Source organism: Mustela nigripes, chromosome 2 (genome assembly GCF_022355385.1).
Source record: "Mustela nigripes isolate SB6536 chromosome 2, MUSNIG.SB6536, whole genome shotgun sequence".
Taxonomy (NCBI): Eukaryota; Metazoa; Chordata; class Mammalia; order Carnivora; family Mustelidae; genus Mustela; species Mustela nigripes.
The window spans coordinates 45,954,536-45,961,324 of record NC_081558.1 but is presented as its reverse complement, the minus strand read 5'-3'; the positions used below and the strand labels follow the sequence as shown (position 1 = coordinate 45,961,324).

Below are 6,789 nucleotides of genomic sequence, written 5' to 3'. Positions count from 1 at the left end.
TTGTCTATTTGTCTATTGCCTACTGACCACTTAGAGGTCAAACCTACTGAGCAGTGCCCATTAGTAGTAACAGATTCTATTGTTTTTTTCACTTTCTTGCCTATATGACCTTGGGTGAGGCACTTCTCTTAGCTAGGTATTTGCCACAAAGATATTTTCAACTCTAAATATTTTATTCTCTCAGAATTTTTTAGTTCATTCTAATATTAACACCAGAAATATTTTGGGCTAAAAAATGTGGGTAAAAACTGAGTAATTAATCTATCATTTTGTGGATTTACAAGTAAATGCACATTCTAGTGGATCAGAGCCCCTTCTGAGACATTTTGTTTACTTTTGATAGAAGTTTGACCTTCATATACCTGCCACCTTGAATTCTCTTACCTCGTTAATCTACCAGTTTGAACAGTAACATGTTCTTTTAATGTTGCCACTTGTTATAGAGATAGTCCAGTTCCTGACAATAACTTGTACAGACTGGTGACATGTTTGAAAATAACATAGCGTTTCTTAGAAGAGTGCTGTCTTTTGATTGCATCATTGATTTTTTTTCCTTCTGCCATTGTGTTTCTTACCAAGTATACTGTGAACTTCTTATCAATATTAGCAGGGATATATGAGAAACCTAGCATTCCTCTGGGAATATTATTTCTGTTGTTTCTCTCTAAAAACACAATGGAAAAAGAGGCTCTGTGATTTCCATGCAGTCTTTCAGACAGTTAAAATACTAAATTTTAGCACAATTATATGTTCTAGCTGTAAAACAACCACTTGATAATCTTAACATTAATTAATAATCTTAAATATTAAAATAAAGAAGAGACACTTTCAAAATTAGTATCACTAAATTGGCATCATAAATTAGTAGTTATGACTTTGAGGTTATGAATGATACATATTTAAGGACAATTAATGAACAAAATCTTTGTGTATCATATGCAGGAGTTAATATTAGCTAAAATAATCCAGCTCACTGTAGCAGGAACCTTACTTTTGTCAACATTTGCATTATACTTATAATGCTAAGGCTAAATGGGACCTGACCCAATTTCTGTGTTTTATACATGATGAAACTTAGGGGTAAATGACTTGGCTAACATGAATAGTGTTGGAGGTAAGATAATTTCATGGATCTTGTAGTAACCATTTATTTATTAAAAAGTAATCATAAATGAAGAATGATTCTTCCCATTCTTGAAACATTTTAAATTGTGTATCTTTGGGAGTCTCCTTTATTTAATGTTTTAGTGACAAATTCAAAACAATAATGTTCAGTTCAAAGGTAAAAAAAGATTAGTTTCTAATCAAGCTAACCTAGATAATCAGTCTAGGTCAGGCATTATTATTATTATTATTATTTTGTATGCTTAAAGTTCACGTCTTCAAAAAGGAAAGCCAAAGAGTCTTTGGGACGTTATATTTTTTTCCCCTATATCTAGGAAGGTTGGTCATATTTCTTCAGGTGTATAAGAGCTGACATATATTTTAATGATTTTGTTCAACATGAAATAACAAGGAACTAAGGGGTGAATCCTAAAGAAGGGCAATTTATAATACACAGACATAAAAAATATGATTTAAAGGCATCTTTTATAGTGTTGTTTGATTTTTTGTATTGTGGATGTTGTTATTTAATTAGCATTTTGTTTTTAAGCTTGTAAATTTAGTATAGCATTTAAAATCATTTTCTATCTTTATGTGATTATCTGTGCATAGATGTGTTTTTTATATAGAACCTAACTGTGGTAAACAAAATAACATATAGTCAAAGTAGCCTAAATATTTTTTAAAGTGCAAATGGATTTTCACAAAGTGAATACACCGATTTCATCAACACCCAGATAAGAATAAAACATCACCATTCTTGAAAACCTCCTCATGCACCCTCCCATGCCCAGAATCAGCAATTATCCTGACTACTATCATCATTAATTAGTTCTGCCTGTTTTTGACCATTATATAAATGGAGTCTTACCATATGTACTATTTCCTGAATACTATAGTTTATATTACATGTATGAAATTCATTCATATTGTCACATGTGGTTGTAACTTGTTTATTTTCATTGTTCTATAGTATAGTATAGGCACTATTTTCATTGTTCTATAGTATTCCATCACATGAATACACCACATTTTATCTTTTCTATTGCTGATGGACATTTAGGTTGTTTGGCTGTGTAAACAGTGCTGCTCTGACCATCATCCACAGGTCTTTTTGTGCACAAAAATGTACACATATTTATTGAGTAAATACAAAGAAGTGAAATTATTGGGTCATAAGGTAGATGTATGTTCAGTTTTTGTAAATACTGCTGAATGGTTTTCTAAAGTATAATTCTTAACAGCAATAGGAAAATTGTAGCTGTTTTCAAATTCATCAATCCTTGGCATTTTCAGTCTTTTAAATATTGCCATTCTTGCAGTTATGTAGTAGTATTTCATTGTTGTTTAAATTTGTAGTTAATTTCATTTTGGTTAAATTTGATAACTAAAAATACCCCTTTCAAACATTTACTAGCCATTCATATATACTCCTTGGGAAAGTGCCAGTTCATGTTTTGTGCCCATTTTTTTCTATTATCTTATTGTTCTTTGTATATTTTTTCTTATATATTTTTTTCAAATAATATATATATATATATATATATATATATATATATATATATATATGAAAAACTTTTTCTGCTGTGTGGTTTACTTTTTAAATATCTCTTTGGATGAACAAAGGTGTTTAATTTTAATGTAGTCCAATTCATCTATTTTCCCTTCATGATTACTACCTCCTTTGTATTGTTTTCAAATCTTTGCCTACTCCAAGATCAAGGAAGTATTTTTCTGTGATATATCCTATTTGTTGTATTGCTTTTATAATTAGATCTACAGTTAAATCAAGTGATCACATAAATGTGAGCCTATTTCTATTCTCTTCCATTGGTGTATTTGTTTATCCTTAGGTGAAAACACACTTTCTTAATTATCATAGTTTTTTATAGGGCTTTATATCTGGTACTATAGGTCCTCTAGCCTTATTCTTCTTCAAGATATTCCTGAAGGGAGGATTCTGGATGATTGAAAAGTAGCTAAATGTCAGGAATCTGTGTTCTTGTCTAGACAACAGTTGTACTGGTGGAATCTGTCTGGCGTAACTACAGACATATTTCACTTTATTGTTTCACTTTGTTGTGTTTTATGGGTACTATGTTTTTACAAATTGAAGGTGTGTGACAACCCTGAATCAAGCATGGCTATTGGCATATTTTCCCAGTAACATGCTCTCACGTTGTGTCTCTATGTCACATTTTAGTGGGTCTTACAATATTTCAAACTTTTTCATTATTATTATATTTATTCTGGGCATCTCTCTTCTGAAATTACAACTCACTGAAAGCTCAGATGTTGGCATTTTTTAGGAATAAAGTATTTTTAAATTAGGGTGTGTACTTTTTTAAAGTCATAATGCTATTGCACACCTAAGAGATTACAGTATAGTGTAAACATATTTTTTATGCATTGGGAAGCCAAAAACTTGATTTAATTTATTTCTTTGTACTATTTGCCTTATTGCAATGATCTGGAAATGAACCTACAATATCTCTGAGCTGTGCCTGTGTTTTGGAACTCTAGAGTGTGTTGAAGGCTTGTTACCTCCCAGGGTAATTCTTGGATGGTAAATCATGGTTAGTTTGGTTCATTTTAGCTCTCAGCACAGTACCATCCACCCATCATCCATTCCTAACCATTCTTGAAGCAACCTGCAGTTAGCCTGCAGGAGCCAGGGTTGGCAAAAAGGACACTGTCCTCCAAGTATTTGGGATTTGTACCCTAAACACTGATTGCTGTTTCTAATCGCAGAGGTACAAAGAATCAGGTGGCCACTGCTGTTGCACCTCTCCTTATTGTTGTAAACCCCTCCTCCTCTGGATATAGTGACTTCTAGGGAACTTCATTTTTCTCTTTTCCCCTTTTATTGGAGCGAGGCACTAAACATTATAACATTCGAGAGCAACTGCACATACGAGGAAAATTAGGAAGTGATGCCTCAGGTAAAGGGAAAGATGCATGTTCATTGAAGATCTGAGAAGACTTAAAGTTTACAGTTCAGGCTGGTCCTCAGCATAGAAGCAGACTACAGGGCACTTTTGTGGCTCAGTCGTTAAGCATCTGCCTTTGGCTCAGGTCATGATCCCAGGATCCTGGGATCGAGCCCCACATGGGGCTCCCTGATTTGGCGGGAAGCCTGCTTCTCCCTCTCCCACTAACACTGCTTATGTTCCTGTTCTCACTGTCATTCTCTCTATCAAATAAATAAACAAAATCTTTTTTTTTTTTTTAAGCAGCAGCCTACGATAATAAAAACATAAACAGAAAAAAGCAAAAATTTTTTAAAGACCCAGCAAAACATGAAAGGGGGAGAATCTGATTTCTAGAGCTACCACATTATTAGACTCAAATGTCAGTTTTCAAAAGAAATATCACAACACATACAAAAAAATAGGAAAGTACAGCCTATCCAAAGGAAAATAACATATCAATAGAAACTGTCCCTAAAATGGTAGACTTGGATATTCTTGGCTTTTTGAATTTCTGTATAAAATTTATAAGCGGCTAATTTGTGTTATCCATTTATGTTTTAAATACACTTGATAAGATTTTGATTTGGGTTACATTGAATCTATAGTCTGAGATGATTAATATATTACTATAGTAGGTCTTCCAGTCCATGAGCATTGTATAGTTTTTCATTTCATAGATTTTCTTGTTTCTTTTCTTCTTCTTTTTTTTAGTTTAAATAAAAAAGGGAATTTATTACATGAATACAAAGGTTCTTGCAGGGATTCCAACAGCCATAATGGGTCATACCTAGAAGCACACCTTTCTGAAGGACAGATCATGTTATAATCACAGATTTCTACTTCTGGGTTTTGCAAGATCATGAAGAGAATATCCTAGAGGACAGTCCTTCCTGTATAGTGTGTAAGGGACTAGAATGTAGATTCATTTCTGCTTGCTTTTTGATCCCTTTATTCATTTATTCTGGCCTTAAACTTGCCAAGCCCATGTTGGCAGATATTTATGAGCTCATTTAAACCTCTCCAAAATGGTTCAACAGCTGGAAGAGCACCTCAAGTCTGAATGTGTAAATTAACTTTGCTCTGTGAAGAATGGGTTGTAGTATAACTGCAAAATTCCACTTCCTGATTCTTCATGATCATGTAACAAAGAGAATTTCCTAGGGTATGGCCTCCTTGTACAATACAAATGTCATACATTGTCTATCTGTTCCAGCTGCCTGGACTGTTTCCAGGGCTGTCTTCCTCTAGCCTTCAGCCACTGAGGTCTTCAATCCAGTTATTTTTCTCTCCAGCTCTTGGTTGTCTTTCACTGCATAGTGAGGGGTGGAGTGGTGGTGGTACATTGGAGGCTCTAACCTATATTGTGAAACATGTGGGAGAAGCAGCTAGTAAGGCCTTCTTCTTTTTTTTCTTAAAGATTTTATTTATTTATTTGACAGAGAGATCACAAGTAGGCAGAGAGGCAGGCAGAGAGAGAGGAGGAAGCAGGCTCCCTGCTGAGCAGAGAGCCGGATGTGGGGCTCAATCCCAGGACCCTGAGATCATGACTTGAGCCAAAGGCAGAGGCTTTAAACCACCTAGCCACCCAGGTGCCCAACACTTTTTTTAAAATACAGATTTTATTTATTTATTTTAGAAAGAGGGAACACTTGTGAACAGGGAAGGGCAGGGGGGAGGGAGAAGGAAAGGGAGAAAGAATCTGATGTAGATTCCACACTGAGTGCAGAGCCCCAATACAGTGAGATCATGACATGAGCCAAAACCAAAGTTGGCCACTTAATTAGTTGACTGAGCCACCCAGGTACCCCACACTATCAACACTTTCAACCAGAGTAGTACATTTGTTACACTTGATGAACCTACATTGAGCACCATCATCACCCAAAGTCCATAGTTTACATTAAAGTTCACTCTTGATCTTGTACATTCTGTGGGTTTTAACAAACGTACAATACCTGTGTCCACCATTATCATATCCTACAGAAAAAAGTTTCATTGTCTTAAAAATCTTTTGCTCTGCAATGGCCATGGTTGCTGAACTGTGGAAAGAACCAAGATGCCCTTCAATGGACGAATGGATAAGGAAGATGTGGTCCATATACACTATGGAGTATTATGCCTCTATCAGAAAGGATGAATACCCAACTTTTGTAGCAACATGGACGGGACTGGAAGAGATTATGCTGAGCGAAATAAGTCAAGCAGAGTCAATTATCATATGGTTTCACTTATTTGTGGAGCATAACAAATAACATGGAGGACACAGGGAGATGGAGAGGAGATGGGAATTGAGGGAAATTGGAAGAGGAGGTGAACCATGAGAGACTATGGACTCTGAAAAACAATCTGAGGGTTTTGAAGGGGCGGGGTATGGGAGGTTGGGGGAGCCAGGTAGTGGGTATTAAGGAGGGCACATGTTGCATGGAGCACTGGGTGTGGTACAAAAACAATGAATTCTGTTATGCTGAAAAGAAATTTAAAAATAAAAAAATCTTTTGCTCTGTACTTGTTTACCTGTCCCTCCCTTTTAACCATTGGCAACCACTGGTCTTCTTATTACTTCTATAGTTTTGCCTTTTCCATTATGTTATGTAGTTAGAGTCATAACATTTTCATCTGGCTTCTTTCATTTAGTAATCTTCATTTACATTTCCTCCATGTCTTTTCATGGCTTGCTAGCTCAATTCTTTTTCTCACTAAGTGGCATTCCATT

The 6,789-nt window shown here is 35.1% G+C and overlaps 1 pseudogene; it reads right to left on the bottom strand.

The window, feature by feature from the left end:
* Window positions 1-4,985: 4,985 nt before the first annotated feature.
* On the bottom strand, window positions 4,986-6,105 carry LOC132010431 (DNA-directed RNA polymerases I and III subunit RPAC2-like; annotated as a pseudogene).
* Window positions 6,106-6,789: the final 684 nt, after the last annotated feature.